Source organism: Gossypium hirsutum, unplaced genomic scaffold (genome assembly GCF_007990345.1).
Source record: "Gossypium hirsutum isolate 1008001.06 unplaced genomic scaffold, Gossypium_hirsutum_v2.1 scaffold_1025, whole genome shotgun sequence".
Taxonomy (NCBI): domain Eukaryota; kingdom Viridiplantae; phylum Streptophyta; class Magnoliopsida; order Malvales; family Malvaceae; genus Gossypium; species Gossypium hirsutum.
In genome coordinates, this window is record NW_024403405.1 from 1 (window position 1) to 14,000 (window position 14,000).

Below are 14,000 nucleotides of genomic sequence, written 5' to 3' on the forward strand. Positions count from 1 at the left end.
CAAAGCATCATTTTCTTGAACCACTTTCTTCCGGTTTTGAACAAAATTCCTAACATCTCTCTCCAAAAAGGCAATTGCCCACCTTGAATGCCTTTTTCCAACTCCAAAACCTTCACTATACGATGTATAGGAAACCCAGCTTTTGAAAGTAGTAAAATTCTCTCTTGATCTGCCTCATTAATCTTCCTATATGCAGGCAAGAGACGGACCTGGTCATCCTCTAAAAGCTCGTGATTATGAACATTGCTAAACTGTACAACAAACCATTGAGAAACCCCATCTATTACTTCCTTGGACAAGTACATCTTAGCATCACACCCACACCGTACAGACTTCCTATCTCTATGGTGTTCCCCAGAAAGCTTTTTCCTTGCCGGTGCAAATCCGGAACGATAGCAAACAAAATCACGCTTATAAATCCCCAATTGGGGGCTCAGTCTGGACCTCTCTTTCCTAATGGAAAACCCATTTTTCCTAGCAAATTTCCATAATACTCGAAAGCATCATCGTCGGTCTTAAACACCATTCCAACATAAGGAGCAACCATGTCTTGGGACTGAAGTGATTCAGTTTTTACAATCTGGGATACTATGGATGTCTCTTCAGCATCTCCTTCATATGTTACATAACATTTCCAGTCACCGCATGGGCATTGCTGCCTTCTTAGCCACATGTTTTCGATGCAACGGATGCCATTTTATATAATCAATTTGAAATATATATGCAAGTACAATCAATGTCACTGCAATCCTAGACTCGCCCAAAACCTGACAGCATAAACCCTTCAAGAAACAATAATTATAAACAAGAATTAAAACGGATTCCATTTTCAAGAAAAAGAACACAAAAAACAACTAAATTAAGAAGCTACCCATTGGAGCTAAGATATATATAGCTTACTAGCTGGAAAAATTTAAGAGTGAAAGTAAGGGGAAAAAAAAACAAGAGAAAGTAGAAATAATAAAATGTTAAAGACCAGTACATAAACAAAAAGAAACTTACATAAAAAAATGGCTAAAGCAGTAAAGATCAACGGACACGAAACAATCGTAAAGTGCTTTAAGCCTTGTTGTGCTTGTGCTTGTGCTTGTTCTTCTGCATCCCCAGCTCGCGGTCTACCTTTTTTCTTTTCCTTTTCCCTCGTATTATGAAAAAGTCCTCGCAGATTACCGGAAAAAAAAATCCACCATTAAGCCGACATGGACATTGTTCTTGGGCCAACATGGTTCGACCGTGTTGTCAATGCTATAAAGATGTCTTCAGACCCAGAAAAGGGTTATAATTACAATATTTTATATCAAAATATATTTTTAAATTATCTATAAATTGTGTACCTGGCCTGCTTTGAACACCGAAAAGTGAGAGAGTTAGGTAAAAATGTAGGTCTCATAAATAGATTTAGACAAAAAAAATTCATTTAAAAGATGGGTCAAACCTTTGCTATAGTTTTTTTTCTTAGGCTCGACCCAAATTTATAAAAAGAAAATTAACTTTTTTTTACTTTTTTGTTACTATTTTTATTATTTTCTCACTATTTTATTATCATTTTATTATTATATTGCTATTATTTTATTGTTATTATTTGGATAATGTATAATTGTTATTTTATATTAATTTTATTATTATTTTAGAGTCATTTGCTTGTTAAATTTCACTTATCTTAATGTTATTTAAGTATACATATTTTTAATTTATTTCAAGTTGTTAGGAAGTTTTTTAGTATTTTTTGATGTATTATATTTTTTAAAGAAATTATATAAAAAATGCATATATATATATATATTAAATACGATTGAGTCAGACCTGAATTTTAACACATTTATTCAGGTCATTCAGGTTAAGTTTAGGCAAAATTTTAAACTTATTTTTTTACTAAATCTGGGCTTAAAATTTTGGTTAAATTTTATTCAAACTCGACCTAACCCATAGACACCTCTAATAAAAATTTGTATTCATTTAGAGGTATTTCAACACCTCAAAATATCAATTTTAATTTCATATTGATTAATAGTTAAAATAATATAAATTAAAGAACATGTTTATAATTCTACAACACCAATGTATAAGCCATTATTGAAATCAGTGGATAAAATGGAAATAATGAATGTCTGTGTTGCATTATGAACATTAAAATTTAGCTAAAAATGCGATTATGAAATAATTATGATGTTTGCTCATTATTTATAATAGTTAAAGGCACCTAATCAATAAGTGATGCGTTTTAATCTACTATTTAAATAATCAATTATTTTAATTTATTTTGTATCATATCCTTGTAAAAATAAAATTTAATTTACAATTAATTGATTTTAATTATGTAATAAATAAGTACTTATAAACTTGTAATACTATAAAATTTAAAAATTAATCATATCATATATATATATATTACAAAATTTTAAGTCCCAGGCGGTTTAATTTTTTGGCATGTGTCATACTTATCCTATTAATACATAACAACATAAAACATAATTCATGTTTATATCCATTTTTTAAATTAATATAAAATGATATTTTAAAATTATAATCTATTCTTAAATTAATAGAAGATAATATTAAACTTATAATAATTATATTTTATCTTATAATTATTTTAAATAATTATTATTTTTTAATATTTATGTAAATTTAGAAATATATTCAAATGAAATACAATAAAATGAAAAATCAAAACCTAAAATAATTATATAATTTTTCAGATCCCTTTAAATATTTTTAACGTATCCCTAAAAATAAATTATTTAAATAAAATAAATAAACTTTCAAGTGATACAAATACCAAAAAAAAATACAACTTAAAAAAATCTACACAACTTGATTACTTGAATAAATAGCTAGTCCAAATATATATATATATAAAATAAATTAGCTGATTATAAATTTATATAAATTTAATAAGTTCACATAATATGTGTATATATAATAAAATTAATGTATATTAAATTAATTAACATATTCGGTTATGTAATTATTGTATAAATTAGTATAATAATATTAAAATATAAAATTAAATATTATATAATGTTGATATGTTAATGAAGGACTTTCTATTTATTAATCAATACTATACTTAAAATTTATTAATTTCCGTTACTTATTTAAAATAAATTCTGAGTAATTATATTAAATATAAGTTATTTTTACTAAAACTATTTTAAATTATCATAGTATTTAATAATTAACATACAGTTACTTTTTTTTTACCAAATTATCAAAAATATATTAAAAATTATGTTCAACCGGTATGAAAATTATGTTTTAAAATACTTTTTTTTACAAATTTTTTTATCATACTATTTGAAAATTTTCCAAAATTGTTTTTTTAAAAAGGGTTACAGTACAAATTCATCATCACACTACAATCAATATTGAAATTTGTCACTATGCTTTATTTTTATTGATATTTTCTGTCGTTATTTTTTTATAATATGAGTAAATTTGACACTTAGCTTTTATGTTATTAAATTTTACCACTAAACTTTAAATTTATTAATTTTTTCCATTAAATTTATTTTTAAATTAAATTTTATCACTCAATATTAATTTTGAATATTTGAAAATATATTTTAATAATAATTTTTTAAAATGTTTTATTTCAATAGTTAATAATAAGTTAATTTATAAAATATTAAAAATTAATAAATTAGCTTAGAAATTTTAAATTAATGAAACAAATACGTGAATATATATATAAAGTACATTTATTAATTTTGACATTATATTGTTTTACTTATTGTTGTTAATTATTAAGTTTCAAGTTATTTTAAATTAAAATTGAGTAGAAAATTTCAATAAAAAATCAAACTTTAGAGACAAAATTCAATATAATTATCAATTAAAGTCAATTTCACCTAAAATATAATGACAAATTCACACATAGAAATATACTTTAAAAATTAGTAGTAAACTTTTTTAAAACTTATAATATATTTTATTAATATATACAATCAACTAATAAAATATATAATTAATAGATGGTAATTAACTTATCACTCTAATTCAATCTACATCTAAATTAATTTTCAATTAAAATAATTTCAAATACAATTTATTAGTCCCACGATCAAATTTTCTATTCATGTAGCAAATAACAAAGTTAGCAAATAACAAAGTAATTAATACTCTATTATCCCTAAATATAAAAATCTCACCTTTATACTTAAATATTAAAAAACTCATCTTGTAACATCTTATACCTGACCCGATTTACTAGATCTAGATATAGGATGCCACCAGATTGAAACACTTAATAAGAATTTTAAAACCGACGAAGACTTATTGAATATACCTCTCACTTATTTATTATTCTAAGTAAAAAGATTTCGTAGTACAAATTATTGATTACAGTTGATTTTCAAATAATAGTGTAAGACAGTAACACTTAAATATTTATTTAAGACAGACTCATTTGTGGAGTATAATATTATTCATCCTTTGACACCGTATTCCCAAAAGTTCCTCTCTATGTTTAATATCCACTTTAACCGCTACTCTAGCGCATCCTTGACTTGGTCATTCACTGGCGAACTGGTTCAACTTAAAACCTGCACCACAAATGCACACCCATAAATTCAGCAGTACTTAGTGAGTCTAAACCATTATTCCTTTATAGCACTGAGACTGAAATTCTTAACTTTAACAATCTGGACTTTCTTTTAAGCTTTGGCAGATACATTTTTTTTTTGTACAATACACCCGAATGAAGGATCCCAGTCTTCACACTATATTTCAGATTCCGTCTCATAGTCTCTTTGAAGATAATAGTTGGATACACATCTCAAAACGTTATATATTATATTCTACTTTTGGCAGATTTTATTACAGATTCCAGCAAACCGCTCAGAATTTCAAATACATGAAGTTCTCTGTCATGGTGGATCACTATAATAGATTCCTTAGTTTAATATATTGTTCGAGAACTTATTCAGAAAATGCCTTGAAGGCATATCCAAATATCACCACTACGACTGATTCATAAATTGCCAGATAGGCTTTTGAGTTCAAATTCGCCACACAGGCTATCCCGAAAATTAGCCACTAAGGCTTTTTAGAAAATTTGCCATTAAGACTTTTTAGAAGATTAGCCACTAAGGTTTTCTAGAAAACTAGCGACTAAGGCTTTTTAGAAAACTTACAGATTTACTGTCCTGGTACGTGTTTACAATCCAAGCGGGCTTTATCTTTATTGATGCCATGAGCCTTACCCACATGGTCTTACATATATCTTTATGTTGTGATCAATCAATCCAGCTTATATCCCACCGAAGACTACACCATGAATATCCTCATGGTCATAAAATGCCATGACCATGGACTTCACATATCTCTCACTATTTTGGCGTACTATCATATGATACCATGGGTTTCTACCACATAGTCTTACATATTTTGTTCCATGATATGCCAGTCCGGTTAGCATTATAGTTGCCCCACAGGAGGCATCACAATATATTTTTCATATTCATAGATATGTTTATACTGGACTCAGATAATAGGGAAACACTTATTAACCATACTCGCAATGAACACTAAATTACATTACGCACACCTAGGCTCGACATGCTAACTTATTTACGATAGAGACACTTACAGGGACCTTGCTTATACTCATTCTAGGCTCATACTTATACTCATTCTAGGTGTAACACCCCGAAACCGTGGCCGTCACCGGGGTCGAACACGAGGTGTTATCTGGCTTAATTCATCACTTATACAGCTCAAACAATTTATTTTAAAACTCCCAGACAAGCTGTCAATCTGCGTTATAGTCACTTAAAAATTCGTATCTTGAGTTCTGAAACTCGAAATCCAATTCCGAAAATTTTTCCTGAAACTAGACTCATATATCTATCTACTGAAATTTTTCCACAATTTTTGGTCGGTCCAATTAGTACAGTTTATTAGTTAAAGTCTCCCCTGTTTCAGGGTTCAACTACTCTGACATCTGTGTATTACGAACCAGATATCTCCCTGTACAGAGATTCAATGACTATGCCATTTGTCTCTAATAAAACTAGACTCAATAAGGAATCTGTACATATAAAGTATGACTTCTAATTATCTTTGTAAAATTTATGGTGAATTTCCAAAGTCGGAACAGGGGATCCAGAAATCGTTCTGGCCCAGTTTCACAAGATTTTAAATATCTCATACAATATAGCTCATATATTTGTTTTACTTCTTCCATGTGAAATAGACTCATCAAGCTTCGATTCCATAACTTATTCATTATTTAATTCCATTTCTACTATTTTTAGTGATTTTTCAATTTCACATCACTACTGCTGTCTGCATCTATTATTAGAGTAAATTTTACCTATTAGAGTAATTTAACATACATATCACCAAGTATGATCATGACTAGCCATACCAAAGGCTAATCATTACCAAGCATTTCCTTACTACTCAATAACCATATCATGAGTGTAACACCGGAAATGATTAGCCATGACAAACGGCATAATAATCAAATAGACTTTAACTATTACTTATAACTAAGTATCATAAGACCAAATCCAACTTAACATTTATGCCATTTTCGCATGGCTAAAAGTATACATACCAAAGTTCAAACAAAACATAATAGCCTATACATGCCGAAATGTTCTCTTAGGCCAACTAAGAAGAATATACCAAAAAATTGCAAGCTGGTGTGATGACTTCGACGATGGTCCCGAGCACACAAAAATGGATCAAAGGAACCTAAATAAGTGACAAATAAACACACCAAATGAGTATATAACTCAGTAAGTCATAAGCATTACATACCGTACAATTATAAGAGATCATAAGAGAAGGCAAATAATGCAAAATCAGCTACTCCAACTATACCGAACTATGCTATCATTTCTTAGAATTTCGGTTCAATCTCATGCCAAGTCCTACAATCAAATCAAACACCAAAACAACCCAATTGATTTAACCCGATTCCTCAAAGCATGGAATTATGACGCACTAGATAAATTTGTACCTACTCAGTACATGCCTCAAGTTCGATACTTTAGTTACTAGTTCTACCACTTCGTTCTTTCACGCACATTTTATATTATCAATCAATTTGCACACATAGTGCTCGTCACACTCGCACACATAGTGCCATAGTACACCGCACACTCAGTGCATTGGATTTTCTCTCATACTTCAACATCCAAATCGGCACACATAGTGCTACTTAATTCCGCACACATAGTGCCATATGTTAACTCATTTTGATAAGGAATTTACTTAATTCAAATAGCACATATGGTCACATTAATAATTAGAAAATTCACTCCAAAAGAATACTCATCAAAAGGAATTCTTTTATGATTCACTAGTATTTTCTTTTTACATACCAACTAATCAACCTTACAAAATGCTTAAGGATTACCTTGTGTTGGGTAAAACGGTTCCAACTCGGCTACTCGATGTTTTTGCTTTGCCCTTGCTTGATTCCCCTCCTTTAACTTCTTGAGCTTAATCAAATAAGTTAAACTAGTTTAACCGTCTTGCTAAATATTTATGTCCAAATATTAATGATTTCATATAATAAGAAACACATGGTAAATTTTTACCTTTCTACCTTATGCTTTTGGGCCATTCGGCTAATAACCATATAATATCATTACTATCAATAATCCAATTACACATACACATATACATATTTGTATATTAGGTAACCACCTTACTAACTACCCATTTTAGTCGATTTTATACAATCAAAGGTAATATCACAAATGGGCATACTTATATAGCCGAATGTGCTAAATAGATCTAACATCACTATACACTTGATTAAATGGCCGAATACCTATACTATCAATTATAGTATCATTTTTATTCTTTCAAACACATAGTTTCCTCCCATGAACACTTGGCCGAATTTTTTCTTCTAATCTAGCATAGCTTCACATCTATTTGTAACATCATATAAATCCACATATAACTACATTTCTACCTAAATCTTCTTTCACCTTCCTACTATTTCCCTTCACAACATCAAAAGCACCATACTCTTACATTTACCTCTCCCTAACCGTATCCATTTAATTACTTATTTAGGTAGAAAATTAACATATGAGACATGATAAGACATTGGCTACTAGCTAGATTTTCACAAAAATTTAACAAAACTAACATGAATCCTACCTTAATCCTCCCTTATGATGGCCGAATGTCTTAGAACATTTCTCCCCTCCTTCCCTAGCTCACGCACTTCAAGAAAAGAAAGAAGATGAAGACTTTCTCTTGCTTTCTTATTTTATTCCCCTTTCTTTTTTTTTGATCTATTTTAATCATTTACTAATAAAAGCATCATTAAAAATTCAACTTAATGGAAGAACATCCTTGCTTGGCCGGCCACTACTTGAGGTTTGGGTAATTTGACATGCAAACCCAAGTTTCCTCACTTTGTTATTATTTGATCCTTACATATTCCCCTATCATATTTTCTTAAGTTCTCAACTAAGTCAATCACATGAAATTCACATTCATAAGTCTAAATTAAACATCAAATTTTCACACATGCACTAATATACATAGAGGATATGCAACCAAATTTTAAATAAATTTTGGGACTCGGTCTTGTGGCCCCGAAACCAATTCCGACTAGGGTCGAATTAGGACTGTCACAACTCTCCCTCACTAAAAATTTTCGTCCCCGAAATCTTACCAGCAAATAATTTGGATACGTCCTTCACCGAATCCTCGAGCTCCCAAGTAGCTTTTCGACCCCATGTTTATGCCACAGTACCTTCACTAATGAGATTTTCTTATTTCGCAATTCTTTTACTTCACGTGTTAAAATGCGAACCGGTTCTTCCTCGTAACTCAAATCAGATTGAATCTCGATCTCAGATGGAGTAATTATGTGTGATGGGTCGGACCTATATTGTCGAAGCATCGAGACATGAAAAATGTTATGAATCTTTTCAAGTTCGGGGGGTAAAATCAATCTATATGCAACTGGACCAATTCGTTCGGATATTTCATACGGCTCAATGAACCTCGGACTCAATTTGCCCTTACGGCCAAATCTGAGTATCTTCTTCCAAGGCGAAACTTTTAGAAACACTTTATCTCCCACCTGATACTCAATGTCTTTTCGTTCAAATCCGCGTATGACTTCTGGCGATCTGAAGCTGCCCTCAGACTTTCACGAATCATTATTACTTTCTGCTCAGCATCCTTAATCAAATCAACTCCGAAAATTTTACTCTCACCGAGCTCAGTCTAAAACAACGGTGTACGGCATTTACGACCGTACAAAGCCTCGTAAGGTGCCATCTTAATGCTTGATTGAAAACTATTGTTGTAAGCAATTCAATCAAAGGTAAATACCGTTCCCATGAGCCACTAAACTCAAGGATACACCATCTCAACATATCCTCGAGTATCTGAATTACCCGTTCGGATTGGCCATCGTTTGGGGATGAAATGCGTGCTAAAATGCATCTTGGTACCCAATGCTCCTTGTAATTTCTTCCAAAATCGCGATGTAAATCTTGGGTCTCTTCCGACACGATAGAAATAGGTACCCCATGCAATCGGACAACTTGGGAGACATATAATTCTGCCAATTTATCGAGCGAAAAATCTGTACGGACAGCGATAAAATGAGCAGTCTTTGTCAATCTATCAACGATAACCCAGACCGAGTCTTTCTTATTCTGTGTCAATGGTAAACCAGATACAAATCCATTGTTACCCGATCCCATTTCCATTCGGGTATCATGATTGGCTGAAGTAATCCCGAAGGCACTTGATGTTCCGCTTTCACTTGTTGACATATCAAACACTTCGACACAAAGTCAGAGATGTCTAGTTTCAACCAGGCCACCAAAACTGACGTTTCAAATCATTGTACATTTTGTGCTACCCGGGTGGATAGACATTCGGCTATTATAGCCTCATTCAAAATCATCGAAATAAGTTTCGAATTTCTTGGAACACATAATCGACTTTTGAACGTCAAGCAATCATTGTCGTCAATCCGAAACTCCGATTCCTCATTCGAAGCACATTCAGCTCGTTTAGCAACCAATTCATCGTCGACTTTCTGGGATTCAAATATTTGATGAATCCATAATGGTTTGGCCTTTAATTCAGCTACTAGCACATTATCGGGTGAGACGGACAGGTGAACATTCATCGCTCTCAAAGAAAATAACGCTTTACGACTTAAGCATCGGCAACCACGTTAGCTTTGCCCGGGTGATAATCAATGATAAGTTCATAATCTTTCAACAATTCAAGCCAGCGTCTTTGTCGCAGATTCAGATCTCTTTGAGTCATCAAATATTTAAGACTTTTGTGGTCCGAGTAAATATGACACCTTTCTCCAAACAAGTAATGTCGCCATATTTTCAAGGCGAACACTATGGCCGCTAATTCAAGATCATGGGTCGGATAGTTTCTCTCATGCGCTTTAATTGTCTCGATGCGTAAGCCACAACTCGACCTTCTTGCATCAACACACACCCTAGCCCAAGCAAGGATGCATCACTATAAATGACAAACTCTTTACCGGACTCTGGCTGTACTAGCACTGGAGCTTCAGTTAAACAGGTTTTTAGTCGATCAAACTTTCCTGACAGCTTTCTGACCATTCAAACTCAACATCTTTTTGAAGTAGTTTCGTCAACGGTGCAGCTATCATCGAAAAACCTTTTACAAACCGTCGGTAGTATCCGGCAAGTCCCAAAAGCTCCTAACTTCAGTAACATTCCTCGGAGGTTTCCAATCGAGTATGGCCGAAATTTTGTTCAGATCAACTCTAATTCCCGATGCGGATACGACGTGCCCCAAAAGCTAACCTCTCTCAACCAAAATTCACATTTACTGAATTTCGCATATAACTGCTTGTCTCGTAAAATCTGTAATACTAATCTCAAATGCTCGGCATGTTCAGCTTCATATTGGGAATAAATTAAAATATCATCAATAAACACAACCACAAACCGATCCAAGTATTGTCTGAAATTCGATTCATTAAATCCATGAATATCGCAGGGGCATTAGTAAGCCCAAACGGCATCACTAAGAATTCGTAGTGACCGTATCTCGTTCTAAAAGCAGTTTTGGGTATGTCTGAGTCTCTAACTCTCAACTGATAATAACCCGACCTCAAATCTATCTTTGAAAACACTGAGGCTCCCTTCAATTGATCAAACAAATCATCAATACGCGGTAACGGATATTTATTCTTTATTGTTACTTTATTCAACTGACGATAGTCGATGCACAACCTCATGGTTCCATCCTTCTTTTTCACAAATAATACTGGTGCACCCTATGGTGAAAAACTCGGTCGAGCAAAACCTTTATCCGTCAGTTCTTGCAACTGAATTTTCAATTCCTTTAATTCCGTTAATGCCATACGATACGGGGTTATCGAGATTGGCATGGTACCAGGTACAAGTTCGATGCCAAATTCTACCTCTCGAACATGTGGCAACCCCGGTAACTCCTCAGGAAAAACATCTGAATACTCGCAACCACTGGTACCGATCCGAGTTTCCTTTCCGTCTCTTTGCTATCAAATACATACGCAAGATATGTTTCACACCCTTCCTCACATATCTCCGAGCGATCATCGAGGATATTGTTGCTGGCACTCCCTTAAATCAGTAGACTCAACTCGGACTATCTCATTATTTGCACCCCTTAAATCAATGGTTTTTCTTTTGCAACTCACCACTGCGTCATATACGGTCAACCAGTCCATACCAAGAATAACATCAAATTCATCAAATGGTAAAAGCATCAAATCGACCGAAAACAGGATTCTCGGATTATTAGAGGGCATCTCTTACACACTTTGTCAACAAGCGCATATTGACCCAAAGGATTTGACACTCGAATTACGAACTCAGTAGACTCAATAGGCAGAGTCTTACTGGATGCTAAAGTCTCACATACATAAGAATGAGTAGAGCGCGGGTCGATTAATGCAATTACATTAGTATCAAAAAGAGTGAAAGTACCAGTGATAACATCAGGGGAGGATGCTTCCTCTCATGCACGGATGGCATATGCTCTATGAGGAGTACGGGTCTCAGATCGAACAGCCGTATCAAAAGTCCCTCTCTGACCACCACCCCTACCTCCTGAAATTCTCGGTGGTCTACCCCTAACCGTTGTTCCACTAGGTCTTGCACCTTGCATCTTATTTTTCTCATCAAATTCCGTGCAATCTCTAATGAAGTGATCCTTCGAACCACATCTGTAACAGGCCCTGTTAGTGGACTTACCCCAACATTCACCTATGTGCCGTCTTCCACATTGTGGGCATTCAGGTTTTTCTTGGCGATTGTTACCCACACTAGCAACCGAAGTAGCTCGTGAGTCCGTTAATGGTTGTGTCCTAATAGAAATTCCCGCAGTCGTCTTCGGTTTGTGAGTGTCCTCCCTGAACTTCTTTATAGCTGAGAACGGAGTTCTACTCATTGATCTTTTACGAAAGTCTCTAGCTTTAGATTCTGCCTTCTTTTTCTCCTTTCCAAGTTCTTCTGCCTTTCAAGCTCGTTCAACTAGTGTTACAAATTCTTTTATCTCTAAAATACCCACTAGTAGCTTTAAATCTTCATTCAATCCTTCCTCAAATCTTTTGCATATAGCGATTTCATCGGCTACACACTCCCGAGCATATCGACTGAGTCTTACGAACTCACGTTCGTATTCAGATACTGTCATGCGGCCTTGCTTAAGTTCCAAGAATTCCTTACGCTTTTGATCGATGAACCGTTGGCTAATATATTTTTTTGAAACTCCGTTTGAAAGAAATCCCAAGTAACTCGTTCCTTCGGGACTATGGAAATCAAGGTCCTCCACCAATAGTAGGCTGAGTCTCGCAACAAAGATATAGCACACTTTAAACACTCATCAGGTGTGCAGGACAGTTCATCAAAAACTCGGATGGTGTTATCAAGCCAGAACTCGGCCCTTTCAGCATCATCAGTAACTATGGCTCTGAATTCCTCGGCCCCGCGCTTCCTAATCAAGTCTACAGGTGGTTTACTCGGCCTTACAGGATCAGTAGTCGATGGAATTATGGGCTCCTGGGGCAGATTATTTAAATTCAGGAATGGTTGGGCAGCCGGATTAGTGCGGGCATATTGTGCGACCCACTCGTTCACCATAGTAAAGAAGGCTTGTTTTGCCCCCTCATCTTGATTATTCGCAGATGACTGAGGTTCAATAGGCGGTGTCCTTGCGCAGGAGCAGCCGCTACACTTTCAACGTCATCCGCTAAGGTTCTCTCTAAACCGGGATCCATTTACTAATCAAAACAAAAAATTTTAGCCGTCAGAAGTCATCACACTATTAAACACTAACATTAAGGCATGTATAGCTAGACTCATACGCGCTATGGTAGTCCTAGACCGACTAAACCATAGCTCTGATACCAATAAAAATGTAACACCCTGAAACCGTGGCCGTCACCGGGGTCGAACACGAGGTGTTATCTGGCTTAATTCATCACTTATACAGCTCAAACAATTTATTTTAAAACTCCCAGACAAGCTGTCAATCTGCGTTATAGTAACTTAAAATTCGTATCTTTAGTTCTGAAACTCGAAATCCAATTCCGAAAATTTTTCCTAAAACTAGACTCATATATCTATCTACTAAAATTTTTCCACAATTTTTGGTCGGTCGAATTAGTACAGTTTATTAGTTAAAATCTCCCATGTTTCAGGGTTCGACTACTCTGACCTCTGTGTATTACGAACCAGATATCTCCCTATACAGAGATTCAATGACTATGTCGTTTGTCCCTAATAAAACTAGACTCAATAAGGAATATGTACATATAAAGTATGACTTCTAATTATATTTCTAAAATTTATGGTGGATTTACAAAGTCGGAACAGGGGATCCAGAAATCGTTCTGGCCCTGTTTCACAAGATTTTAAATATCTCATACAATATAGCTCATATACTTGTTTTACTTCTTCCATGTGAAAATAGACTCATCAAGCTTCGATTCCATAACTTATTCATTATTTAATTCCATTTCT

General features: G+C 33.8%; 1 pseudogene; it reads right to left on the reverse strand.

Moving 5' to 3' along the window:
• Positions 1-6: 6 nt before the first annotated feature.
• Positions 7-697, reverse strand: LOC121227572 (putative protein FAR1-RELATED SEQUENCE 10; annotated as a pseudogene).
• Positions 698-14,000: the final 13,303 nt, after the last annotated feature.